Raw genomic sequence first — 13147 nt, 5'->3', positions numbered from 1 at the left:
GTGCAAGAAGGTGAAACGATACCTTCCCCACGTGCTAAAGTATCCGATCGTCACGGATGAATGATTTTATCAGGAGTTTACACAGATTGTAGTCAAATGATCAAACGTACAATTTTAAATCAAAATCGATACTCATAAGTGAGATATTCAAGTTTGAAAAGAGTTGCGTTAGAAAAGTCTACAAGTGTATATCTCATATACCGCTGTTGCTTTGGTCTATCCATACAAGTCGTAATAACTTGATGCCATTCATCTCTTGGAAGCGTGATGGACGTTTCGTGCCACTACCAGTTCAATCGTGCCACTGATATTTGTGTAGGGTGGCATTGGACGTTTCGCCCCACTGATAATACATAGGCTGATAGGTGTGAATAATGCCGTATATTAGGTGTGAATCATAATGGGAAACGTTCGCACCTTGATCTGTACAACGCAAAAACAACATTGTTTTATTTCAAGATTATTTTTAGGTTAAATGTATTCTTTACACGCATTCAGAGGTCCAGATAAGATGTGTATTTGCGTAAAATACTCATTGAACATTCCAAATACGCATGAATTTTACTTTTGATGAGTGAAAAAAATCTTCATAAAAATTGGCATACGCATTTTGTGCAATTATCAGTTGGACCAACAGTGTCCCAATTCGGATTATTTGATCAGCCATTTCAAAATGCATGTTTATAAAAACAAGAGTAGATGTTCTTTATTATTAATACATGTTTTCTGCATGTTCATGGATAATTTTTTTATAAAATACAAAATCAAAGACTTTTGCGGGAGTATTTTAAAGTGATACGGGCATTTAAACGGGCGTTGACCGTTCATACATATGGAAATTTAGACATAAAATTACATAAGAATACCACATAGGGATGGGTCTCAAAAAAATTTGCCACGCGACATATTTTTTCGCGATGCTATTTATGACCTTGAACAAATCAAAAACACTTTGCCATATGCTAAATCACATGTAAATACATACTTCAGGAAAAATTATATCAATGACATCATAATTGTGTAGCGAATCCCACTAAATATTCTCGCATTATTTGTTTTTCTTCGCAACCGTTCCAGAATTAAGTCATTACTCAATTATCTCCCCTGAATACTCATCTTCAGTGGGTATAAGCCGAAGACTGGCTCACTACATATAGTGACAGTCTTTACCAAACACAACTTTCGTGAACATAACCCGTCTTAAATATATTGCCGAATCTCAAATTACTGTCGAATTTATTTGCTTCGATGATCTTTTCAATATCTTATTGTTATTATTATCCTGACAAATCACAAACGCTTGTTAAAAAAAATATTTGTTTTAAGCATTATAGTTGGCATCTCTATTCTTCCAGTATTCTCGCGGTATTTCAATAACGACACCCTACTGTTTATTTGTTAGAATTCGTGACGCAGTTTCCATTCGCTCTCAGAAAGAAGTTTTACGTGTGATCATGAGCAATATTCTGGTAAGATGTCGTTGATCAGAAACACATTTATTCACAAAATTTCAAGATATTCCGATCTAACTTTTTAGTCTTATAGCTTTAATTTTTAACGTATTTACCCCTCGTCTGCTCGCACATTACGAATATCCCGAAAGGTTACATATCACTATAATTAGTTTAAGCCTAAAACCACAAAATCCGATACTGTTGGATTTTCGTACCACAATCTTACGTAAAAAATCTTCCAGATTCGAAATCAACAAAAAACAAGACATTTATAAATTGTCTGCATTATTGATCAAATTTTAAGATATTTGTTGGTTTTCCGTTTTTAGAAGCTGTTCTGCCAAGGCAAGAGCTGGGAATCATACAAGCCATTCTATCCAGCAAAACTGACAGTTTTGGTTTACAGAAATCAACAAAGGAGGGATTCCTGAACTATTAAAATTTTCAAGCTATACATACACACAGTTATTATCTGTGGTGATCTTTATTGGTTCTGTTGGTTTACTTGGACGAAACATGTGTGAACTTCTATAGAACTTTAAAAAGTCTATATATGTCTATCTATAAACAAAAATCAGCTATGGTATAATAAGATCAGATGTGCAAACAATGTCAAAGGGTTGTTAAATTAACAATTTGAAGGCAATTATCAATTATGCTGAAAAAAATATGAAAGTTCCCATGCAAATTTTGTCTGTATATCGACAAGTGTCTGCCAATAAATGTCAAACTAGTAATACAAAACTTACCACAAGTATGTAAAAGCAAAAGTACCTGTTGTGATCATTTTTAGTAAGATAGTGTAATTCTAAACAGTAGCCAATAGCTTGTTTAGTAAATGCATAATGCAATTAATATGATTTCCGTTCTATTGTGTAATTAATAAATTGGTCGTTACTTGTTAATCCATGATAAATGTTTTATGGCTAGTACAAAACCAGCAATGTTAATTTTGTAAAAGGTAATACAATAACACCACTTTGTAATTTCATAAACGTAAATATTCTTGTACTGTAGGTTGATGACAGTGTTTTAGTATTACTTATTTTGTAACTATTATTTTATGTGCAAATAAATGATGTGAAGTGTTTTGTATCTCCACACAATACCACATACCTTTTTATATATGTACTGTGTTATGTGTTATTTTAATGTTTAAATAAAAAAAATATGGATGATATAACATGATGCATTCTAATATTTGCATTCAAATTGTCACTATAGAGCTAAGTGTATGCAGTTTAGACTGTGATTTTAGAATTGCTACAAAATGGCTAGTTTTTTAGTGGCGACAAAATTTAAACTATTCAACAATAGTTTGCGAAAGAAAATTGGAAACCTGCAAGATACCTGTATTTATTAAATATTTTAATTGCGAAACAAGTATGTTGTTATGCTGTTACACATAAATATACAATGATAATAAATAAGAAGACAATTAGCGGTGTTAACGTTTCCCAACAGTAGAAATCATTCTTCTAATAAAGTCAGTGGTACAAGACGAAAGCTCCAGGTATGGCTTTCAATACGTAGTGTGTGTTATTTGGCAGTTTAAAACTTATTGGATTAAAAAAAATCCTGTCAAATTTGTCAATCAAAATTGATTTGACACATCACATGATTTTGATTATGTTAAATCAGTGTACTGTATGCTTAATGCAACTGCTTTAGTAAGCTGTCAAGTTGAATTGAGACATTTGATGAAACAAACTGTTTCCTGGGTAGGACCAGTACTTAGTGTCTATATGACGTACCATGACGTCGAAAGTCTACAAGACCTACTAGGTAGAACGAGAAATGTACTTCGACGTACAATTTTCACCGACCCTTGAGTGTTAGCCAATCAGAAGACACCTTACATCTGTTGCTTTTAGAGATATTTGACATTGAACATTAGTATTATTATTATTTATACCAAATTATGCGACTATCGACCGCTTACTCATAGATATTGTGCGTATTTATTAATCATTATTATTATTATTATAATTTATACCAAATTATGCGACTATCGACCGCTAACTCATCGATATTGTGCGTATTTATTGACCTGGCGTGGCGGAATTAATCTCTGACTTATGCAAGTTATGGTTATCACAAAATGCGACCAACGGGGAGGTTATTATACATTATTTATCCCGTTAATGTTTGGTAACTGTTTGGTTACCGTTAGGAATTTCCTACACAGTAATGCGCTGGACGGTCGTAATACTCCGCCCCGCATGATCAATAAATACTCACAATATGCTGAATAATTTTAATTTTAAAAGGTAACAATTGAATCTTCTTCAAATTTGTATATAATCTATTTCAATGCATTAAATACTTGAAACTTCTATGTTTTTTTTTTGCCATTCTGATATTTTTATTCATTTTGTCCTCAATTAAAAAAGAGATTTTAAACATTTCTTATAAATAAATCTGAAGGAAAAGCGGCGCAAGAGACTAGTGTACTTTGACGTACAAATATATACTTCGAAGTGTATTTTATATTTATGTCGACGTACAATTATTGTACTTCGACGTGCATTTCTCTTTTTACCTTGTAGGTCTTCTTGACTTTCAACCCAAATGGTACGCCATAGTATGTCTTTAGGGTTATCTAAAGAATGCCCCACTTAAGGTATCAATACAGAGACCTCCCAGTGACTAAGCCAGTTAGCAGACACCATCCACTATACCACAGACACCGAACCAGCTATAAATGCCTGTGGCTAGAAAAAAATAATAATAAGATGCTAGATCTTTAAGCTTGGAACATGTAACTCGTTTTAAGATTGATTGTTTTGGATGCATAACTTAATTATTGCAACAATTATAATATTTTGAACACAATCATGTCCATATATTTATAAAAAATACATGGTTATCAAAAAAACTTAAAAAGTCCGTAAATTAGGTAGCACCTATTATCATATTACTAGAATAGTAATAGTATATGTTGAAGAAACTGTTCATCCGAGGTCCGTTACCTACGTTGTCATGGTAATATTTTTTTAATTACTTGTATTAGGACCTTTTAAAATACTTTTATTTGGACTGGTCAATGTTCAGGTCTTAGCTTGTATGTAACCTATAATGTATGCGAAGGACAACGAAGGACGGTATTTAGACTGAACAAATTGCACATGCGCAAAGGCAATATTTACGTTAAATCATTTCCGGTTTCTAAACTTTCCTGCGCGGCATTATCGATAAGCTATTTGATTTTTCTAAGAAAGAAGCTTCATTCTACTAACTTTAAACGGCTTGGTAAGTAAAGGGAAGCTTTAAGTGTAAGTGCCACGATAACAAGAAAACATGTACATGACATCAACGATAACCGCAAGAGAACATGATTTGTTGACGGCATGCAACCTCGTAATTTAACGTAAATGTTTCTCAGTCTTATTGATTGTTAATTGCTCGTTCTGTAAGTTTTTGCATATGGATGGATACAAGGTCTTGAATTATAAATCTTCAGTTTGCTATTTCATGACATGCAGACATGCATATCTGTCATACCGGCCCTCATGAATCTAATGCTTTAAAAATAAAATGATTTAACAAAAGTGTCAATATGAAGTTAAATGTAGTCTTTGACATAAAACAAAACACACACACACACACACTAGAATTTAGTAAGATTACATGGGACTGGAACTGTGATGAAATAGTATACTTTTATTTGTTCTATAGTTGCAATAATTCAACTCTCAGCTTTATAACCCAATTGGGTTGCTGAGAATGGCAGTGCGCTGTCTTTTGTCCAAAGGTGAAAAATTTGGTCTTAAGCACAAACTCATGCAAATGGTACCATTAAAGCAAGAAATAATTGCTTTTTATTTACTTTGTTAATCTTTCGTACAATATATCCACCATATTGGAAAACTGTCGTAATGTTACCAACTTTAAGTGTCACTACCAGTTTGGTCACAGTACACCAATCTTGATATTTGATGTAACCTACAGGGCTTAACACTAAGGCACGTCCGAACGGCATTCACTGCCTGTACTTAGGTCTGGGCTAGCCAATGTCCCAGTAACATGCCCGACCGGTCGTGTGTATTTTGGACGGGATATGTGTTCTATATTAATAAACTGCGTTTGAAATAAGCTTTTGAAAGATGCAGAAATCTTAATACAGTATGATCAGATGACAATTAAATCCCAGAGTGAAGTCGGAGACTACAAACAGATCGTAATTCGAAATAGATTTGGAACCCCCTGATTGCAATCAAAAAGAGGCCCCCCCTGATTGCAATCAAAAAGAGGCCCCCCCTGATTGCAATCAAAAAGAGGCCGACAATAGAAAATCCCCGGAGGTTTTCCTGGTAAAACACGTCAGTGCCTATTTTTAAACGGAATTCCGCTAGATACGGTTTTGATTGGTTTCCTCGAAGTGACGTGTTTTCTCGATAAAAATACATTTTAAACTAAAAGCCGGGATCGCCCAGGATTGTCCGGGATCGATGAAGGTATAAAACTCGACATTAACACAAAGTTAATATAAAATTATTATTTATTTATCAATTTTAAATAATTTTAATATGATCGATTAGAAGTGTTTTGACAATCGTTTTTAAGCAATTCAATAAGCAAAACTAATATTAATGGTCGATCCAGGCTTAAAGTAGAGAGTTAACCTTGTACAATTGTTACGACTACCGTAACACGTTATTTGTCATTTTGCTACACCTAAGATTCACTTACCGTTTGTTGTCAGAGGGCAACCGCGGCAATCTATGTAAAAAGGTTTTAACGTTCATGTGGTTGTTTAAGTTTGGCTTTACAGGTGGGGATGGGGGTTCCTCGGATAAGAAAAGAAAAGGGAAGGAGGAAAGTAAGAGAAAGTATGAGAGAAAAAAAAACAATGAAATTTCTCCCGACATGGCGTGAAGATTACAAATAGATGTCTTAAGTAGAATATTGAATTCATTAGCATTAATAAGGCAAGCTTATAAGAATGATTGAATCATAATTGCACATCTCCACGCACAAGAAAATACAAGTTAAATGATAAATATAAAGGTTTTGATAATACTTTGGTCGGGGCACATGAAAGATTGGTCAGGGCTAGTAGGTTCTGCATTTACTTGCCCGAATGGGCTAGTTGAAAAAAAAGTTAGTGTTAAGCCCTGACCTAAGTTGATAACGATGTCGAACAGATGTGGAATATTTACTCTGTTCCCAATTTCAAAATGAAAATGTCAGCAAGAATAGTGAGTTGAAACATGGGGTGCATATGGACTGCTAGAGCCATTATATCAAAAATTAAAGGCCCTGGGATTAAGTTTATATGGATTATTGTTCTAATTACATCTGGTTTTAGCTGAAAAATGGCTCTGGTCAAAATATTGTTGTACTGCAACCTAACCAATAGCGAAACTGAGTTGGCAGCATTGCGACAGTTTTCCAATATGTTGTATAGAGCGTACGAAAGAATACCAACGTAAATAAAAAGCAAGAATTTCTTGCTTTAATGATACCATTTGCAAGAGTTTATGCCTAAATGGTACCATTTGCATGAGTTTGTGCTTTAGACAGGTAAATATTGAAACGTTTTTGCAGTATCAGTGTTCCTTAGCCCTTGCAGTGAGTTATGTTCAAATTTTGCACCTTAGGACAATAGACAGCGCATTGCAACTCTGAGCAACCCTTTGGGTTATAAAGCTGAGAATTGAATTATTGCAATTTAAAAACATGTCAGCCAAGGACTGCACCAATAGACCCTTTTCACAATAGGCCAAAATGGATAAGAGTGCAAAGTCACGTGACTCGCAGAACTCCCAGAACGAGGCTGAACGTGTAACGTTTTACAATAGTCACACGCAACGCCGCATCTGATTTTAACCTTTCACCCTTTTGAACATTCGGCGATGAAACGATTTAGAAAACACAATATGACATTGTCAGAATAAGTAATAAATTATGATGTACTTCACAGTTTAAGTGTCAATACATTAAAAAAAATCTTGATTAAAGTACTTGTTTGTCTTAATTTTTTGCACACATTTGACACTTTTTGTTAGAGCTTTTTTATCGCGCTTTTTTTAATAAAGATCTATCTTGTTTATTGATACAACTGTGGTTTAATAGCCCCTGTGTTCAGCACAAACCCATTATCTCGTTATGATCAGATACTGTGCCAACAAATGCTAAATAACACCATGGTGTAATAAACCAACCGTGGTAGATGCCTGGTCATTGATCATCATTTATGATACCCAATGTATATCATGATAGTAGTATTACATAGTCATTTCGAAGACTATTGTAACGCCAAATACTCTAAACTTAATATATTGTATAGATATTAGCCAGTTTAATCATAATGATACAGTAAATTCTGGCAATTCGTCCTAGCCTATTTTTCACACAGGCGGACATTCGTTTCTATGTTTTTGACAAACTGAACATTCGTGCCTTGGTTATTTTGACAATGCGGATAATGGTTCCTACATAATTTTGACTGCACAGACATTTGTTCCTTCGTTATTTTGACAGCCCATAGATTCGTTCATGAATATTTGCTATCGCGGTCATTATTATCACATTTATTTCAAAATAATATGACACTCTTGGCATTTTATGTGGTATTTTAATATGTCGTTATTAAAATAGTTTTTTTGTCATATTTTGTGTAATACTTTATACTGTTGTAAGACTTTATTGTGATCATAAGAACGTTTACTTTAAAAAAATATTCAAATATATCGACCTTCACTAAGATCTGTAATTTGTGAAACCTTGCAGAAATCAGAGCATGAAAACTATGTAGGAGCGAATATCCAGTTTGTCAAAATAATGTTGGAACGATTTCCGGGATGTCAAAATAGCGTGAGAATGAATGTCTGGGTAGTTTAAACAACGTATGAACGAATGTCCGCCTTCTCAAAATTATTGAGGAACGATTGTCCTTGTGAAAGAATGTTCGAATACATAATTAGGTGCTTAATACCTATACATTTGCAGTGTTCTGCCGTGAATCTTTACTGTTGGGGACAGGGACCCTTAAGGGTTAAAAACGTGGGGACAAAAAGGGAAAATCTGGGGACACAGAAATATATTTGTAGCAGAATTAAATTTTCAGAAACCTTTTACTTGCACTCTTAAACTTGCTTGATTTCTTCTTATAGCCAGTCTACAGGTTGTAACATTCTAATTCAAACTTGAACATTTTAAAAACTTTTTAAAACTGTCAAACAATTGTCAACATATTTACAAAACTTTGAACATATTTATGGTCATTGGACTCAGCATGGCGTGTCAAAGTACTTGTTGATAATTAGAATTTCCGATAGTAAAGGCATTTTCTTTTTTGTGCTATATGTAAAAACTGCATGTCATTTTGTTGTTGTCCAAGAAATTTTTCGAAGCCAATTTTCTTGGAATGAACGTTTAGGGGCAGACTTTTTTGTCATCGCTAAACAATGTTGGGACTTGGGAAGACTCTGTTGGGGTGTTATTATTATCGTCATATTTTCTAATGTTACTTGCCGGAGGAAAAAAAAGAGATTTTGTTTTCTTGGGCCGGTCACTTTCCGCCATTTTGATAGGTGTGGAAATTTCCTTGATATCTGATTGGTTGTTATAATCTCATCTTACCAATGCAATAAAGTGTAAGTAAAGTAAATTAACCATTGGCTGCGTAATGACGTCATGTCCTATGAAATAATTCGTTCTAGTTACACATTCACTCGATTACTTTACCGACTTACAAATTAAATCAATAAGTTTTTATTCCTAATTCTTGTGCGCCCGCGAACCCATATATGGAAAACGGGTTGGGACAGTTTTTTTTTGCGCCAATGACGCAAGGGCGCATCCACGGCAGAACACTGATTTGAAATATTTATAAAATTTTATGCTAAACAAGAAACCTATTTGTACCTGGTTACCGGTAAAATAAAACTCCGTCATTACGTACTCTTATAAAGAGTGTTCGTTAGTGTATAGAAGTACAAAATAAAAACAAGCATTTTCGTTGACCACAATGGGGTTAAATTATGTTTCCAAATAATACAGACAAAAGAGATTTATAACATTAAGTGACATATATTTATCACTCATAATCACGTTTCAAGAGAAATAAAGGTGCATGCATAGACAGTTCAGTTTGCTCCACATTCGTTTTTCACCTGTATACAAGAATTCTTCAATATTGTCTTTCACTGTTAACAAAAATTAATTCAAGTTAAAAGAAAAATGACATAACATTTAAATAGTGTCATGTGCATTGCATTTTATATTGCTTTTTTAGCTCACCTGAGCACAACGTGCTCATGGTGAGCTTTTGTGATAGCCTTTTGTCTGTCGTGCGTTGTGCGGCATCAACATTTGACTTGTTAACTCTCTAGAGGCCACATTTATTGTCCAATCTTCATGAAATTTGCTCAGAAGATTGGTCTCAATGATATCTTGGATGAGTTTGAAAATAGTTACGTTTGCTTGAAAAACATGGCTGCCAAGGGGCGGGGCATTTTGCCTTATATGGCAAAAGTAAAATCTTGTTAACACTCTAGAGGCCACATTTACTGTCCGATCTTCATGAAACTGTGTCAGAAGATTTATCATGATAATATCTTGGATGAGTTAAAAAATGATGCCGGTTGGTTGAAAAACATGGCTGCCAGGGGGCGGGGCATTTTTCCTTATATGGCTATAGTAAAACCTTGTTAACACTCTAGAGGCCACATTTATTTTCCGATCTTCGTGAAACTTGGTCAGAAGATTTGTCTCAATAATATATTGTTATCTCAGGTGAGCGACTTTGGGCCTTTCAGGCCCTTTTGTCTTATGATTGAGTCAACACACATCTTACACGTTCCATTGTTCATGAAAACAGTACAGACCAACAAACATACTTTTGAGAATTTAAGTTATATAATAACGTTTTGTATTATACGACTTATGTATAGATTTGTTTTGTGCATTTATCAATGTTTATTCTTCAGACCACATTTGCTCTGATGATCGTGCGTATCTTGAATTTTAATAAAGATGAAAAAAAATGTATATACACGTATACATTAGTGGTACTAAATACTATGGCTTTAAAATATGACTTAGGTGTAAGAATGTTTATTGTATAACCCCTCATCAATTTATTGACTTAACAACACATGCATGTATGCATATGTTTGCCGCTATTGTAACCAGTGTCAGTGCTCATGAAAATCCCTAATGTAATTAATAAAAATCAACTAGTTTATAATCATCAATGTCCTCCGCCAAAAATCTATACACGTTCAGCCTCGTTCTGAAATTTGACGCGTCACGTGATATCTAAAAATAGCAACAGCGGTAGCATTGTTAAACTGGTCTATTTCAGCATATGGCTGGAGTAAAACACTAGGTTTCCCTTTTTTTGCCTAATCATAATGAAGTTTTATGAACTTTACTCAAAATATTACCGTAAATACATGAATATAATAAGCATTTTTTTACCTTCAGAATTTTTCTTCAAGTAGGGGTGCGTATTATATACGAATGTAGAGCAGAACAAAAAATTCCTGTGAAAATTATAAACTTTTTTTACATACTGTGAAACCATTATTAATCGTCAGGCATTAATTTTCATAAATTTCGTCAGTCGACCGATCGGCGAATTTAAGATCCTAACGAACAATCATGCTATATGTTTGAACAAAAACACACTAAGTTGAACAATATTTTAAAACTTTACCGTAGACATGAGGCATTAAATTCCAACATAATCCATGCACACAATGACACATTCACAGCTGTTTCGTAATCAAGATTAATCCGGTTTTGACACAAAGGGATGTAGATTACACAAGGTACTTAACTGACACGTTACACTTCTTTAAAACGCGTGTGCAGTACAGCTGTATCGAATGCGTTGACTTCGTTTATGTAGAATGGTAATGAATTAGCGCTAATTGTTTATAACTTTATTACCCATTAGGTGCATTGTGTTTTTCAGGGGTGTTGCATATTAGCCATCACGCAGCGAATGCCGATGAAAGACAATAAACCAAATAAAAAGATGACGATGTGTGATCAACATGCGTATTTATCACAAATTAATAAAGAATATTTTAATTGCTGTTTGTTGTTTGATTGTTTGCGTTTAACCACACTTATTACTATTTTATATGTATCAATTTATTTATTATTGAATTATTGATTTACATACCGGTAGTTTACTTTTTAAGAACAAACAAACACATAGAGTTTATAATTTTAATGTTGATATCAGAATAAAAAAGCATTTTATTTGAAAAAAACACTTAACAAACTGGAACCTCTTTCGTATAACATAAACAGTTTTAAAACGGTATTGACAGCATTTTAATAAAAATAATAATGGAATAAGACTAATTGGCAATTGGCTTCGTTGCTGCAAACACTCGTTAACGGTTATGAACGTGTGAATGGCATACATTAAGAGGGTCCATTACTGTCCCTTGATAACAAAAGACTAGTTAATTGGCATGTGACAACCAGGCCCCACCTCCTGCAGTGATTCTCAAGTGTGTTCCCGCATTCGTTCCACGATTTTTCGCAACTGCTATTGATCGCGAATATGTATTACACACAAATCGGATATTGATTTACGCATTTTTCTTAAATTCAAAATCAGAAATCGGCGAATTTAAGTGCTGACGAAATCGTCGATTTTATAAAAATGACGAAATTTTGTGTTGTCGAAAATAAATGGTTTCACAGTAGCAGAAAAGCCCCTGAAAAAAGGTTATGTTCCTTTTGAAAGAGCCACTAGGGCTTGGGTGGCAGTTGACCTTTTTGCTAAGAACTTTGTATGTAGTTGAGATAAATTAATAATTAAAACTGATCTGAGCAGGATTTAATAATATCGTTAAGATTATATCAAAACATTTAAGATTTCTGTTGGTTGAAAATTTTATAGGGGTTGCTACTGTAAGGCATTACCAGCTCAGAATGGTTAAGTTTATATGTGTCTCAGGTGAGTACCTTAGCATTTAAAACAGTTGACACCTAACATTTACGGGGATTTCAGTATTTCAACACGGGTAAACAGAGATGTACATAAACTGATTGTTTGTAAACACTATTGACTTGGAGGACACTGTATTTTGGGCTAAAAACAAGTTGTATTGCTCATTTTTTTAAGGTAATGTCCAAAAGCATATATATATATTGTTTTTTGATAACCTTTATAAATAAAAAATGCAAAAAATGTTTAAAAATCGGTAATAATAATGGATTGTCACCTTTTATGAGCCTTTAAGTTGAAGGACAATGCTCAAAGTATGGGCATTATACAGCAATTTTCAGGCAACTAATTTAAATGAGAAGGAAAATAAAATTTTAATGTTACGTTTTAAGCATGGGGAGTCAAATTTTGGTCATTTGGCTCTACAAACGCTAAACTCTGCCACAGTTTCTAATTGCTTTGTTAACAGCTCGAATAAGAAAGATTTATTGTAGCAAAAATAGTTTACAAACAATTATTAATAAAAGACAGTATAATGTATGAAAATCCACAATCTTTATAAACTATTTAAAAGGTTGTTTTGATTCTTGTTTTGATAAATGTTCTTGACTTTGAAACTTAAAACACAATCATCAATTAAGTTGCTAAAATGAAAGCAGTTTGTACTATGATGTTATGCAACTATAATTAAAGCATCTTTATTTATTTAACATTCAATATATTAGCATGCAGGCACGGTCAGGTTTAAAGTTCTTTGTGTGAAAGTACATCA

At 33.7% G+C, this 13147-nt stretch overlaps 1 protein-coding gene across 2 annotated transcripts in view; it reads left to right on the top strand.

The window, feature by feature from the left end:
• Nucleotides 1-4590: 4590 nt before the first annotated feature.
• LOC127844402 (myelin transcription factor 1-like protein) overlaps nt 4591-13147 on the top strand; it is a 91308-nt gene continuing 82751 nt past the window's right edge. For both annotated transcript variants that reach the window (XM_052374550.1, XM_052374549.1), the window contains exon 1: nt 4591-4706. The gene's annotated coding sequence lies outside the window, so the exon portion shown is untranslated. The remainder of the gene's footprint in view (nt 4707-13147) is intronic.

The sequence above is a fragment of the Dreissena polymorpha genome, chromosome 9, assembly GCF_020536995.1.
Source record: "Dreissena polymorpha isolate Duluth1 chromosome 9, UMN_Dpol_1.0, whole genome shotgun sequence".
Classification (NCBI taxonomy): domain Eukaryota; kingdom Metazoa; phylum Mollusca; class Bivalvia; order Myida; family Dreissenidae; genus Dreissena; species Dreissena polymorpha.
This window is presented reverse-complemented; position numbering and strand designations above follow the sequence as displayed.